This window comes from Schistocerca americana, chromosome 2 (genome assembly GCF_021461395.2).
Source record: "Schistocerca americana isolate TAMUIC-IGC-003095 chromosome 2, iqSchAmer2.1, whole genome shotgun sequence".
In the NCBI taxonomy this organism is placed as follows: domain Eukaryota; kingdom Metazoa; phylum Arthropoda; class Insecta; order Orthoptera; family Acrididae; genus Schistocerca; species Schistocerca americana.
In genome coordinates, this window is record NC_060120.1 from 448,247,305 (window position 1) to 448,263,992 (window position 16,688).

General features: G+C 43.6%; 1 protein-coding gene across 3 annotated transcripts in view; it reads right to left on the reverse strand.

Annotated features, from left to right (window-relative positions):
- Positions 1–16,688, reverse strand: part of LOC124595676 (myosin heavy chain, non-muscle) — a 280,898-nt gene that overhangs the window by 93,548 nt on the left and 170,662 nt on the right. The gene's annotated exons all lie outside the window — the stretch shown is intronic.

Sequence of the window (16,688 nt, forward strand, 5' to 3'; positions counted from 1 at the left end):
TCCCTGTATTTTACCCCTTAAACCTTCTGAATTTCAAAGAGTACTCCAGTCAATGTTCCTGCAGGCTTTCTCTACGCTTACAAATGCCATAAACGTAGTTTTGCCTTTCCTTAACCTATCTTCTAAGAGAAGTCGTAGAGTCATTACTGTCTCGCGTGCTCTCACATTTCTCTGGAATTCAAGCACTTCCCCGAAGTTGGCTTCTATCATTTTTTTTCATTTTTCTGTAAAGGTGATAGTATTTTGCAACCATAACTTACTAAACTGACAATTCAGTAATATTCACACCTTTCAGCACCTGCTTTCTTTGGAATTGAAATTATTATATTAGCCTTGAAGTCTGGGAGTATTACGCCCACCTCATAGATCTTGCACACCAGGTGAAGTAGTCCTGTCACGGCAGATGCTCCCAAGGCTACCAGTAGTTCTGACAGAATATTGTCTACTTCGGGGGCCTTGTTTTCACTGAGCTCTTCCTGTGCTCTGTCAAATTCTTCTCGTGGTATCTTATCTCCCAACTCCTCTTCATCTACTCCCCTTTTTATAATATTGCCTTCATGTCCATGTCCCTAGTAGACACACATTCAGCTTTCCCTTCTTTGCTTAGTACTGGTTTTCCATCAGAGCTCTTGATATTCATAAATCTGTTTCCCTTTTCTAAAAAAGGTTTCTTAATTTTTCTGTATGCAGTATCTATCTTTGCCCTACTGATGTACGCTGCTAAATCCTTATTTGTCCTCCAGCCATTCCTCCTTGGTCATTTTGCACTTCTTGTGCATCCATTTTTTAGACATTTGTATTCCTTGCCTGCTTCATTTGCTGCAATTTTATATTTTCTCCTTTTATCAATTAAATTCAATATCTCCTGTAATATCCAAGGATTTCTACTAGATATTGTTGTTTTACCTATCCGATCCTCTGTTGTCTTCATTGTTTCGTCTCTCAAAGCTATCCATTCACCTTATACGTTATTCCTTTCCTATGTTATAGACAATCTTTGCCTAATGCTCTCTCTGAAACTCTCAGAAATCTCTGGTTCTTTCAGTTTATCAAGATCCTATCACCTTAATTTACTATCTTTTATTTTTTGAGTTAGTAGCCAATAAACTGTGGTCAGAGTACACATCTGTCCCTGTCACATCATTCAAAATCTGGCTTCGGAATCCCTGTCTTACCATTATTTAATCTGTCTGAAACCTTCCGGTGTTTCCAGATCTCTTTCACGTTTACACCCTCTAGTGCCAGCAATGATTGAATTATGTTCTGTGCAAAATTCTACCAGAGGGCTGCTTCTTTCTTTCCGTTCTCCCCCAGTTCAGATTGGCCCACTAATTTCCCTTCTCTTCCTTTTCCTACTGTCGAATTCAAGTCATTGCTATTTGGGCAGCAAAATAATTGGTGACAGCCGATGTAGGGATAATGTAAAGTAGATTCACAATAGCGAGAAAAGCATTTCTGAAGAACAGATATTTGTTAACATGGAATATAATGGACGTAAGTGTTGGAAAGTCTTTTCTGAAGTTATTTGTCTGGATGTAGCGTGTATGGAAGAGAATCATGAACAACAAACAATTTTGATATGCTGAAGATCGGATGGGAGGATCGTGTAATTAATGATGAAGTACTGATTAGAACAGAGGAGAAAATAAATTTGTGGCACAACTTGCCTAAAAGAAGGGATCGGCTGTAGAACTCATTCTGACACATCAAGGGATCACCAATTTAATATCGGAAGGAAAAATGTGTGAGGACGGGGGAGGGGGGAGGTAGGAGTAAATATCGTGAGTCAGACCAAGAGATGAATACAACTAACAGACTCACAAGGATTTAGGTTGCAGTAGTCATTCGGAGATGAAGAGACTTGTACAGAACAGAGTAGCATGGAGGAATTTCATGAAACCAATCTTCGGACTGAAAACAACAATGATATAGTTAACTACCAGCGTAGTTTGTTACCTATAAACCTCCATTTTATCGAAGAAAATCATGTTGTTGGCCTCCATACTGTAGTTCTGTTTTAATGCGTTAAATTATCTTCTAAACTACTGAAAATTCTCTCTCATACTTACAGCTGTCTTCCCCAATCTGTTAGTCACCTACCTCCATGCACGTTTTGTCTGCTGTCATACGATTTTTGGTCACCTGATGATAGTAGCTGTCTAGTCCAGCTTGCCGAGTTTTGCATTACCATATTCGAGTTTGTGAGTTAGATTCCGGGTCCGTGTGTATATTTTTGTTTTCTAATTTTGATCTGTCAGATAATTCATAGTACACACTCTTCACATATCCTACAGTAACAGTTTTTTTTCTTTTTTTTTTTTATTGTAACCGCCAAATATTGTCAGACAATTCAGTAATATTCCAGGAGAGTAATACTCAGTTAAAAACACGTAATCTCTCAGGATTTGTCAGCGCGATTGGTAAATAAAGTACTTCGGCTTGTACCTGCGAGTTGTTGCTTGAGTTTTATGCACAATATCTCGACGCCCGACACACATTGTTTGGAGTCTAGGCAGCGAGCACACGTAATAGCAAATCCGCAGCACCTGTAGCAACCGTGTTCTCAGTGGGTAGACTCCAATGTGTATCGGTAGTCTAAATACTGTGCATAAAACTGAAGTAACAACTCAGTGCCACACCCGAAGCACACCATTAATCAGTTAAAAATAATCTTTCACACACTGACGGGAAAATTGACACCCCAAAAAATAATTAATGTACAGTAATGAAATTTAGTAAATACATTTGTCTTGGTAACGTATTTAAGATATTAAAATTGCAAGCTCACAGATTAATCTAAGCGCGAGATAAGCCATTGCAAATCTGAAGTGCTGGTACATTAATAACTGATGTAACCGCCAGAATGTTGAATATAAGCATGCAAACGTGCATTCATTGTTTCGTACAGAAGCTGCATGTCAGTTTGAGAGATGGAGTTCTGTTGCATTCGGTCGGTCAATACGGGGATAGTTGTTAATGCTCGTTGTGGATGACGCTGGAATTTTCGTCCTATGATGTCCCATATGTGCTCGACTGGAGACAGATCTGGTGATCGAGTGACCACTGTAGAGTATGTTTAATTACAACAGCAGTATGTGGGCGAGCGTTACGTTATTGGGAAACACTTCTTGAAAAGCTATTCGTAAGTGACAGCACAACAGACTGAATCACCACACTGACGTACAAATTTGCAGTCAGGGTGTGCGGGATAATCACTAGAGAGCTCCAAGGAGTAGGTCCAGTGTGTTTAGCACACAGACCGGTCGGTTGTAGGTCCTCTGCTAGCCTCTTCCTAACCAACACGTGGTCATCACTGGCACCTAGGCAGACCCAGATTTGAACAGACCTCCAATCTACCCTCCACTGATCTCTCGCTTGACACCACTGAAGTCGCAAATGGCAGGGGTTGTGGTTCAGCGGAATGCACGCTACAGGGCATCTGGCTCGGAACTGTTCTTGAGGTAACCGATTTTTAACAGTTATGTCACAGTGGTGCCAACTGCTGCCCAGATTGCTGCTGCAGATGAGTACGATGTGCCAGGTTCCCATGCCAAACAAGACCGTCGGCCCTCTCGGAGGTGGCACAGGGTCGCCCGCAGCAGGTCGTCTTACGACCCTAAATTCTCGTGACCACCGCTGCCGGCAATCAGGTACAGTGGCTACATCCCTGCCAAGTCTCTGCAGTATCGCAGAAGAAACACCAGCTTCTTGTAGCTCTGTCACACGACCTCGTTCAAACTCAGTGGTCCTAGTCGACTAACACGGGCTCACCACGTCCAATCTCTAAGCTAACTGAGGCTGACGAAAGTCACTGTACCACACTGAGTAAGGCCGTTGTAATGTTTTAAAAACGGTATCAGTAACAGCACGTCTTTCACTTTACTCTCATTTCCGTGCAAATATTAAATAATTGCAGCTGTTTTGCATAATACCTGCTATAATCTAAGAGGACATCATCATACCACACAATGTAAGAGTAGAAATGTTGAAAAAATACAGCTGGACATGGAATCTAGCTCGACTGTTATAACGCAAACCTCTACTCACTGCTCTAACTCGGCAGCACTGTTACATTGCACTAAGGGAACGTATCAAACGCACGTGTGATTACATGAAGCCACACTGCCTTTCTTTGACGTCCAATTTCTACCCAAAATACGTATGCAAGGAACGAAATTTTGTTAGATAAGCAAAGACCCACACTGTGGAATCCAAGGAGCATGAATTTTGGTTTACCCTGTAGAAGAGAACTTGACGTACTGCCTAAGTAGTCGTACCAATTCACGAATCCATTCCACAACATAACTCTCAACAGAAGCATAGCAGCTGTTAAGAGCACGTTATTTGCGATTTCCACCTGAATGAAGTGCAATCTCGCGAAGGTACGAATTGCTGCACATTTAAAAGCTTGTCTTGCCCTTCAAACTTTGATTCTTCAGCCTCTGAAACGGGGAAGTTAACAGATTAAGGTTTACAATATCCCGTCCATGTGGATACCATTACAGGCTACGCACAGACACAGGTTTGACAGGGACGGGTAAGAAAATAGGCCGAGGTTTTCATATTTCTCCTTCCCCAAAGAAACATCGCGGAATTTGTATTAGTCGTTATAGGAAAACCAGGAGGAAGAAAAAACGAAAGGTCGAGCAGCTACTCGAACCGCAAGCATCCCGAATCCCATTATCTTACCGGTAACCAATGTGCCTTCTCACCCCGTTTACTCCTGAACTGACTTTTTAGGTTCGAATGATGCTCATACTAGCACGGTGAGTAACTGTTTGGAGTTCAGTTACCGCGCCCGATGCCTAGTGCAAATGGCCTAATAGCAAGACATTTCTGTTCAGTGAAAAATATTTTGTCTGCGTCCAGTCCTGACAAATGATGAGAGCCTGATGTCAGCCCTCTATCCCAGAGCCCAAACCGGGCACTGTTTTCCATTTCACTCTTTACTTATTCTGCCAACTGCTCTCGCTTCAGAAATCGGCAAACACGATTGTTTTGATATTTCCAGCCTTCGCCTGATGTCTTTTTGCAGTGAACCTGGAAGTGCTTCTATGACGGTACTTCAATAACTGTAAGTTACCATTATGTAGATTAAGAAACTTCCACTGAATGCTGCACTACACTTTAAAGTGACACAATTGCATGTGACATATTTTTCAACACAGTCCCCAACTCTTTTAACGAAGGTCGAAACGTCCTACCGATTGCCCAATTCCACCCCGATAACAAATCTGCTTCTTGGTCACGGAGCCATTCTAGAACAGCTGTGTGGACTTCCGCATCACTGGAGAATCTCTTTCCCGCAGATGTTCTTTTAGTTTGCATTGTGGAAGGTTGGACTGTATAAATTATCAACGTGTGTGCGACCTTTGTCAAATTGCTGACATGCTTTCACAACGGCTGAATGCCACATATACTGAGTATTTCAAGGCGAATCTGAGCGCAATTTAGACATTTCGCTCACAGGAATCTTAGTGTCCCGCGTTCTTCAACTAGAACGTTACCAGCTCGCGCGGCATTTCATTCCACACTGTGATACACGTGTTATTCGTACCGCAGCCGAACTGCATCTGTAAGATTCCCTTAACATGTACTCTCTTCTGACAATGCGAAACTCTTGTAATGCTGTGGTCTTGGTGTGAGAAGGGGGATGTGTGTGTTAACGTCTCGTCGACAATAAGATTATTAGAGACTGAGCATAAGCTCGGATTTGGGAAGGATGGAGAAGGAGACTTTTGGAGGAACCATCCCGGCATTTGCTTAACCGATTTAGGGAAATCACGGAAAACCTAAATCAGGATGGCCAGACGCGGGTTTCAGACATCGTCGTCCCGGAAGAGTGTCCAGTGGGCTAGTTACTGCTCTACCCCGCCCGGGATGGTCTTGGCGTGGAACGACATGTGTGACTAACTTGCTGAAGATCCCGCGTACATACATACTACGCAAGTCACCATACGGTGCATAGTAGAGAGTAACTTGTACCGCTGTCACAGTTGAGTCGGCGTAAGTTCATCCCTGACAGTTTCAATGGGCTTGGCGAGCCAGCTTCGCGCGCTGACATCCACCAATACTGTACCGTCATTTTGGAAACGTTTCTATGGAACGCCTCAGCGTTCTCACAGCTCTTCAGAAGGCTACTTTTTGAGACTGTTAGCGTTTCGCAACTGAAAGCTTGCCACAACGCTACTAGCTGTCAGGGAGCTTCTTACGCCGTCATTCCCTTTCATGTATTACTAAAAAACGGAGTGAGTGAAAATAATCAGTCTGTGACCTTCATGGTCCAGTCACAATGTGACCACCGTGTACGTTCCATGTCAACGTGCAATAATCACTCACAGACGGCACGTGGCAGCACTAGCAGTGGGTACGGAGCACGCGGAAAGTAGTGCAGTAGTTGTATTGCGGAAACAGAGCGATTTATGCGATTTATCTAACGTCCAAAACGGCATGATCATTCATTTTTGGGCCAAGGGTAGAAGCATTTCTGAAACAGCTAAGCTTGTAAGCTGTTCGTGTGCCATCGTGTTAAATATACCGCGCATGTCAAAATGGCGCTATCCAAAATCGGGGCCTCGGCAACTGTGCTGCACCACGCGTCATAGATGACACGGGTGAACTACGGCTACGGTGATGTGTAGGAGCGAACAGACGTGCAACTGTTTAGCAACTGACGTCCCAGATGAAGCAAGGGGCTACTAACAGTCTCTCCCTGACGACCATTCAGCGAACGTCTCTGTGTAATAGGCCTCCGCAGCTGGCGCCTGGTTCGTGCACCCATGAATCGGTTTGTGGGGCGCTCAACTGCGCGGCAATCAGCATCCGTACGAAGTCCCAAATTTTTCAGACTCCAATTTCTTTTTCAGTACAATCTAGCTACTATCACGAATGATGAGGATAATGATGCCGGGAATCGAGCCCCAGACCATGTGATACAGAGGTAGATCACGAGCTGCGAACTTCATGCACCCATGCTGACTGCTTTTCATCAGTGAGGAAGGCTGGAATTTGTAGAACAATACCGCAAATGCACGTCAAGTGCCTTGTCAGATAAAGAGAGTTTTATGCTCCATCGGACACACGGTCGTCGGCGTGTACGGCGTGAAACGTCTGAAATAAAACACCCTGCCACCGTGAGGGACGCGATGGTCTGGGGATTGTTTTCGTGGCATTTCCTGGATGATGTCATTCTGGAAGGCATAGTGGATCAAACCAAGAATGATGCTATGCTTGGAGACCATGTCCATCCATACACGCAGTTTGTTTCCTTTTGCACGATGGCATCTACCAGCAGGACAATGCAATGTGTCGCACGTCTCGCAGTCTACATCCACTGTTCGGAGAGCGTCAGGATAAGTTTGCCGTACTCCCCTGGCCATCAAACTCACCGAATTTAAACCAAATCGAGAATCTGTGGGACCACCCCCGATTGGGCTGTTCGCTCCACGGGTCCTCAACCGAGGAACTACGGCACCTGGCCACGGTAGTGGAGTTGGTAATTTCTAGAACCTCACCAACACTCTTCCTGCACGTTTCGCAGTGGTCCACGCTGCAAAAGGTGGGGTTATTGAAGTATCTGGCAGTTGATTACATTAATGTGACTGGACAACGTACATGCTTCTGCATGAAGCCCTGATTTATCTTTCCTTCGTGGTCCTTACCAGAGATGTTATGTATGCGACAGTTGTATCATACTGTTGTCTGTTGCAAATGCGTCCGCAGCTCGTGGTCTTGCGGTAGCGTTCTCGCTTCCTGCGCACGGGTTCGCGGGTTCGATTCCCGGCGAGGTCAGCGATTTCTCCTGCCTCGAGATGACTGGGTGTTGTTTTGTCGTTTGCATTATCATTTATCCCAATTACGGTCGGAGGAAGGCAATGGCAAACCACCTCCACTAGTACGGCGGCGCGGGTCTCCCGCATCGTCCCCTACGCTCCTCTGAGTATGGGACATCATCATACATGTTGCAAATGCAGTTCTCAACAAAACATCCACAGTATTTCGCCATAAGAACGTCTTCCTCGCTCCAAGGATTTCTATTTTGAGTTCACGCAGCATTTCCGTAACATTGGTGTGTTGATCGCACCTATCAGTAACCAATCTAGCGGCACATCTGGATTTCATAGCATTATTTTCTTTCTTCCGACAAGGGTCCATTTCCTACTAATTAAGCCGTGGCCGGCTGTGCTAGGTTTCTCGGTTGAGGACCCATGGCGTGAACCCATCGGGGTGGTCCCACAGATTCTCGACTGGTTTAAATCCGGGGAGTCTGGTGGCCGGGAAAGTACGGTATACTCAACCTGGTAGATGCCATCGTGCCGAGGAAAATAAAGATGACAGTGATGGTGGTGGTAGCGGCACCAGCAATTATGCCTCCTTTTAATCTCTTGTAAAATAGGACAATGGTTTCTCACATCACTTATTTACGAACGTAATCACACTCTTTTTCGCCAGATCACGTATTTGTGAGCGACACTGTGGTTATATTTTACTACGCGTAACCACCTGCCACTGTGTCATCAAACTACAGCAATTTTAGAATCCAAGCACATCTGAAATCAAACATCAACGGCAGAAGGCTGCCTCGGCCGTCCTGAAACATCCATCTGCCTGTTGACTCTGTGGCTCGTTTACATTAAGGTCAATAAGGGGCGATATGTCCTTCCGCAAAAACAGCTGCTATGAATCGTTGCTCTATCTGAATACGCTTGTGTCGTTGCGTAACTGTGATTAATCAGCGAGGCACACATGGGTAGGAACTGCGGAATACGTCTGCGTTGCCCCGAGCTCAGATACACAATACTGCTAAGGAAGCCCGCTGCATACGCAACTGAGGGATGGATGGAGGGAGAGAGGGAGGAGTGGCGGGGAATATAATTTTAAAGACGTGTTTCCTAATCATTTAGGCTGCCCATATGTTATGTTTGATTACTTGCTATTAGCGTTTTTCCCAATTACAGAAGAACAGTTTATTTTATTTGTAAATTTTACTACCTAAAGCTTGAGGCAATGTGGTGTATCAACTGATAACGAGTTTACGATTTATGCAATACCAACATTTCTCAATCAAGGCAATTCTCTTCACCCTCAATGGTAATGGAAATGTAAAAGGGAAAGAAATAAGGATAACAATAGGAAACGACCGAGGCGGCATGCTGGACACACTTCGCGCCTCTGGATGGATCACCACACCACCTGTGCAGCAGCTACGAAATGTTACATAACATGGATTCCCACTCACCCCGAAGCGCTGTCCTTAAGAAATATCGTATAGTGCATTGATCACATATATTTCCAGGAGCATAAAGCCATGAAAGATGCGGATATAAAGAAATAAAAGTCGTTCCCCTTTCCTGTAGCTATGTAACACACACACACACACACACACACACACACACACACAGCAGAAGAGGGGGAGGGGGAGGGGGGAGGGGGAGAGGGGGGAGGAGGAGGGGCAGGGGCAGGGGGAGGGGAGAGAGAGAGAGAGAGAGAGAGAGAGAGAGAGAGAGAGAGAGGCTAACTTTCCACCTGCTAATGGAACCGTCGAAAAGGGTGGTGGATAAAATAAACCAGAAGTAACTGACGCCAATGATGTAATGTATTCATTTAAATTAATAGTTGAAGTCGTCGCTACAGAGACCATACTGCATAAAATAACTATCAGCTTGTAATATGGACAGTGGCTTCCAACGGCCTTATGTATTAGAAACTGAGCAGAAACAAAACCTGAAACCAAAGCAAACCGGCAGATACTCTAAGTAAACTTCATACGTCAAGGAAAACTGCTTGGAAATCAACTATTTCCCAGCAAAAGTTCTCCAAGTATGTGGATTACATGATAAGCCCACTTATAATGGTACAGTACCCTATTCTTCTTCACTTACTTCACCATTCATACGTGTGTATTACTTGTGAAAAAAATGGCTCTGAGCACTATGGGACTTAATATCTTAGGTCATCACACACATCCATGCCCGAGGCAGGATTCGAACCTGCGACCGTAGCAGTCGCGCATTTCCGGACTGCGCGCCTACAACCGCGAGACTATTACGTGTGACACGTTCAGCACGCGCGAATGTTATGGAAAGGAAGACTGGCCTAGTGTGGTGGTCATGAGGTAAAAACGACGAACTCTTAATATTCTGAACACTGATAGGCTGTTCTTCGGATAAGCATGATAACTGTTGTCTGTTTCATTCTGCACACACAATGCGCGATCACCACAACAATAAATGTGGTAGTGTAATGAAATGAAAATGACAAAATTACAACTATCTGTGCACAGGTGCATCGACACTAACAAAAGATCGTTAAATATGGTCAAAAATTCTGTAATCTATCATCCACTCACATTGGAAATTACGATTTGCTAGTGACCAGACTATAAAGCGCATTTCAATCAAAGCTTTTTCTAGGCTTCAGACCGTGACTTTATGAAGTATTCCTACAACACTAAAAAATTAAAAATATTTGTGGGGCAAAAAGTACGATATGGCCGCGTGTCAACAACCATGTGGGAAACAGAGCCTCAGATATACAGATAATGCTCGAAGGCAAAACTGGATGAAGATAAAAATTCATAAATTTTGCAATCACGTAGTAAAAATGACTACCCGAAGAAAAGACGGTAATCCTCGCTAAATACAGTCACTAGTATCAAACACAGGACTGGAGGAAAAAAATTCTGACCATTTGCATCCGGAAATTTCAATCACCAGTTTTTTCCTCCGATTGCGAAAACGTTCTGTTGACACCCACCGACATAGGGAGAAATGATAATCACAATAAAATAAGAGACATTAGGACTCGCAAAGAAAAAAATTAAGTGCACGTTTTCACCGCGCGCGGTTCGTGAGTGGAACGATAGAGAGCGAGCTTGAGGGTGGTTCATTGAAACCTCTGCCAGGCACTTTATTGTGAATAGCACAGTAATCACGTAGATGTAGATTTCAGTAGCCAGTGACCGACCCAATGGCTCGGCAAATACAGATTTAAGGAACCACAAGGTAGTGATTACAGGGGATGTCTTCCTCCTGCCCCCAGGGGACACAGGCGAGTGCTATATCCGGCAGTGCTAGGGCCTAGCAGGAGCGGCTATGCAGACACACCGTGTATTTTGGCGCGCGCCGCACGGCACCGACCGTGACCTTCGCCACGGCGCATGCGCGGGAGCGGCGACGGCCTCGCCTGTGGCCGCGCGCGCACGGTCGTTTCGGCGCCTCAGCTGTAGCGCGCTCAAACCGACACTCCGCAAGGTCGCCACAACGTCTGCCGCCCACTTTCGCCTCCAACTTTCGCACCAGGCACGTCCGTACCCAGCAGATTCGACATGACTCACACGGCAGAGAACTGCTGAAGGACAAATCTGACTAACACGATACTATTATTACTGATCAGGACCAAAACCACTATTTTCAGTTTAATCACAATGCGTTTAAACGAGTAAGTATCTTCATTTGAATTTGAAAATAAAAATACTACCTCGATTCATTGGGGTTCCTTAGTCACATTCAAGGGCAGTCGTCTTAAACGTGTTATTCTAGGGATGGGTGTTATTCATCAACTCAGCATCTGACAGCCTTCACTTTCCGTATTTCAGTGTCGCCAACGCACAACTTGTCAAGGAACAGTGAGTAGTATGGGCAATGAGAATGTGTGTAACGTGTGCCAATACTTAAGGCAATCAGAGATATAAGGGTTAGTATACGCATAGAGAAATGAGCCAAACCTTAATGGAAACTTGCGCTTTTAAAAGACGTCCTCCAAGTCTACCCAAACATACGCGACCAACGTCACAAAAATTCCTAGTGTGAACTTGCTAAAGTTCGGCGATGAGAGTTGCTATTTCGCAAATTTGCTACAAACTTCGATGATGGAATAGTGATGTGCATCTTCAGATTCGTTAAGACACTTCATTGGACTGGTGAGTCCAACGACACCACCGTTCCCTCAACGAAGTTGGTAGCAAATTTGCGAAGTAGCAACCCTAGCCTTCGAACTTAATCAGGACAGAGTAATAGCCGTACAGTCATGTTATGCAGCGTTTATTGTTTGCGACTGGACCAAACGTGAATACGACAGGAAGAGGACGCGATGTCATACATTTGATAAGTATAGTGAGTGGTTGAAATTTCTGCAAGCAGCAATATATGTTTCATTACGTGAACATAGAACTTGGGGAAAATCAGTAGCACCATATACCCATATAACACCAACGTCAAAGGTTAATTCTGCTTAATCACTATAAAAATAAGTACTCGTGAACTCACATATTGCTCGATTAAATTAATTTTATAAGCATTATCTTCGGAAACGTCCTATTTATAATTCTGGAGATTGATGGCAAGAGAGAATTTTCTTCTCCTCCTTCGAGCAGGAATGATCCACATGAAAAGGAGTACTTAATAAATCACAGGGGAATGAATTACTTTACACGCATGACAGAAAGGAACACATAAATAATGTGATTATTGCCTCTCAAAGAACTTAGTGATTCATAATACCGTGCAAAGAATTACCTCAAACATTCAGTCACAATCGGGACTGTGCGAATTCCGATAATTACGAATTACTGCAGTACGATATTTTAAAACGAAGGTGCTCCTGCGTTACATTTCATTCGTATCATTTCTCTCTGTCAAGTTGGCTTCGTTCCTGACACGAGAAGGCGGAGAAGGAACCTGCATCCGAAACCCGCTGCTATGTGTAGCCCCGTCCTATAGGCACAACGATGGAACCTGAAAGAAATGACAGAAGTTTAACATATCGTGGCCACTGACTTCATCGAGCAAGGAAACTGTCTCACCTGAATAAGGAAGTGACAGAAAATAACTGATCAACATCTTGTTGGAGAAACCAAAGAAAGAAAAAAGTTTAGCATCCAACACCTCATCCACGATGAGGTTATCGTAAGCTGAACACAAGTTCTGAGTGAGTCAGTGCTAGGCATGACATCTACCTTGGCCTCCGCGAAGAAACCGCTCCGGTATTCGCTATAATCGTTTCAGGGAAACCATGGTAAATATAAATCTGAAACTTCGAACTGGAAGAAGAGAGGTCAAAGACTTCACCAGTGAAGCAACAACAACAACAATTAATTAGAAATAACAATGCTGATTCAAGAAATCTACAGGAATAACCATGGATATAGCAGAAACGGTGTGCTTTGACGCTTAAACGTCATACAAAAGAAATCAAATGCGACAGAAACTACTTCGGAACGGCCGTCTTGTAAAGAGCAGTACTTCGGTAGGTCTGTGGTGCGTCGGCATGACGGTTCTCCCGAAATAAGCAGCATCTCCTGCCCCGAGAAAATACCTTAGAGGGACATCTTGCTATACCACAGTGCGGAAGTGTTGCAACTTTGTCTACCATGATAGATTCTGAAAGGTTGCCACTCATTCTGATTCACTGGCAATTCGATAATTACGAGGGTAGTCAAAGTTTTAGTCATCACAAAATTACGAAAGTATTATTTTTTGTTTATTTGCCGCTACATGTCTGGAGTGCTGGTACACATTCAAATCCCCACGCCACAGCACCAAAGCATAATGAATCAAAACAAAATGGCGTAGCCAAGCGATAAAGTAGCATCTTTCAGTAAAAGTATCGGCTACGACCTCAAGTATACGCCACCGTAATAAAGAGAATGTAAAGCATTCTAACATCCAATTAATACAGCGTCTCCAGAATTTTATATTACAACTGGCGCACCATCTGTCCTGTGATTTGGACACAAATTGCAGGCGCCCGATGTGAATGCTATCAGCTATCAATGGTTGAAGCAACATTGTTAGTTTAATGAGGTTCTTCGTTACAGGTTTACTCGCGGTGTGGAAGATTGAAACTAGAGGATATTGCCGAACTGCGACCATCTTCGTGAGGTGTACACTGATACCTTTGCAGCTAAGCACCTGCCGCGGATGCCTGGTTTACGGTTGCAGTACCAGCACTCATCAAATATTTACGCCCATTCCTCTTCTGTTTGTGCGTGGGGAGATGATGCGGGATGCAACAAGCGATAGCCATCCAAAGCTTTCCACAGCTACTCTACATAATAATAAATTTATTTCAGTGTATATCTTTTGCAATGATCACTGCACTCGCCGGAGGTCATCTACTTCAGTAACTTAATGCATCTATTCAATAATTCGTAGAGCAGTCAGGTGTGAAATTGGAAGGTACCAAACATTTCACATCTCGATTTTAAAAGAATTATTCACGCTGGAGGATCGTACATATATACCATCGTCGACCGCCGCACCAACTCCCGTTTAGAGGACGCAGAAACGCATATCACGGGCGTTGAGAAGCAGCTGAAAGATTTGAAAACAAATGTCACCAGTTCTATATGGAATCCCAATTCGGTTTTGCAGAGAGTACCCCTCGACATTAGCCCCATACTTAGCATGCATCTATAGCTAATCTCTCGCTCACAGTGAAGTACCAAGTGTCCGGAAAAAAGCGTCTCCCGTAAACAAGGAGAATAGAGTAACGGACCCGCAAAATTAGAAACCAATACTAAACAGATACAGAAGGATGTAGGTTGCAGTAGGTACTGGGAGATGATGAAGCTTGCACAGGATAGTTTAGCATGGAGAGCTGCATCAAACCAGTCTCAGGACTGAAGACCACAACAACAACAACAACAACAACAATGCTTAATATCTGTTTGCTGCGGAATTCTTAGCACATGTAATTAAATATAATTAAATTCCTTGATAGAGAAAAGCTTCTATTCAAATATCAACACGGACTTAAATGGTTCAAATGGCTCTGAGCACTATGGGACTCAACTGCTGAGGTCATTAGTCCCCTAGAACTTAGAACTAGTTAAACCTAACTAACCTAAGGACATGACAAACATCCATGCCCGAGGCAGGATTCGAACCTGCGACCGTAGCGGTCTTGCGGTTCCAGACTGCAGCGCCTTTAACCGCACGACCACTTCGGCCGGCGACACGGACTTAGAAAGTATCGTTCGTGCAAAACTTCGCCTGCTCTTTTCTCGCAAGACATCCCACGAACCATGGATTAAGGGGAGTTGGAACGCCCTGTCCCGACAATGTTAAATTTAGTGACTTGGCTTCCATGTATTTCTGGAACCACTGTAGTAATCGACATAAAACAGTCACAGGACATTAAACTGTATGTTCGGAGTCTACTGAACTACAATAACTGCATTTCAGCCACTGCTTACCGAAATACAATTTTTTAATTACACGGTTAAAATTGTGTACTTTTTGTACGTTAACCTAAATAATTTTAGTTATACATAACATTATGTTCTTCTTTTACTTCTGTAGACCCGGGATATGTATGTTATTACTCCCTGCAAATTTTAATACTCTACTCGAAGTGGTTTCTGAGATTTAGGGAAAAATGCAACAGAAAATGTAAATTTTCAGGAATGGCGTCAAAAGTTTCAAAAGGCTATAACTCAACATGTTCTTAATTTCTTTATTTTTAGTCACTCAGAAGCACCCTGCACCATACTGTATATCATCCTCGGGATCTTTTTCCAATTTTTTCTTCTCTTTAGTGGCCAACTGTACTGCATACCCTGATTTATCGATGCGAACCTTGTCCATCCGTTCCTGTTCTCTGATGCAGTTTGCTCCAGGATTAATTCCCATATGCTGTAGCACTTTCACCCTACCGATGTTGCCGTCATTACAATCAATAGCAGTCTCACTGACCCCCACTTTAGTGTTTTCATTCCAACAAAAACATTTTTTAGGGATGGAGTCTATATAAGATTATTGAACGACTTATTGGGATTTTGAGTCTAATCATGCAGACACTTCTTCAGTAACTCAGTATTTGCTAGGTCTCTGTAAATAGGTTTTATGATATCCATGACTGCTACTGGGATGGAATGTTTATGGCTGTATGAACTGTTTGAGTACTGGGCATTGCGGTTAAGTGCACTATGAATCGGGTCCAGGAGGGCAAAGACAATCCATACTGCCTGCTTCATTTTCAACAAGTCCTCAGTATTATTTCTAATGGCCATCCCATACTAATACTGTAGGTCATCAATCATTTTGTCCATCAGCCTGCTTATTATGGTTTTACCATCAGAAAGTTTCTTGTCTCTCAAATTTTGTATTAACTTCCTCAACCTGGTGCCCATCCTCTTCTGGACATGACCAACACATTCCAGTTTGTGACAATCTTCTCACAATAAGGCTGAGCGGCTACTACAGTGTTATATGCTTTTGAGTCTCCATCACCTAAGAACTTAAGTGTAACACACTCCCCTGTGTTCACGGATCGACTAAAAATTTCAAAAGCTGCAGAGGCCTCCATACCACCACTTGTTCCTACATAATTTCTGTCACAGATATGCCTTCATTCTCTAATTTACACTTATAACAATGTTTGATTAAAATCTGAAAATCTATTACCTTTCCAGTATCCACACTGGTCACTGTAGCAGCAGAATTCTTAGAACTATAGCCGTGCTTCTGCCTACTGCCCTCAAAAGTTACTGGTGTGTCAGTCATACCATCATTTATTTCAGCATTTCCGTTTTGCAGCACCCTTCATTGACTCACATGCAAGATTCTACATCAGCTCCAATAAATCTTGCATACTTGTCGATTTTACAAGTTGGGCTTGGCATATTCATTACGGTACACATTGTTTCTGCTGCAGTGTGTCCTTTGCCAATAGCTCTCAATCCTTAA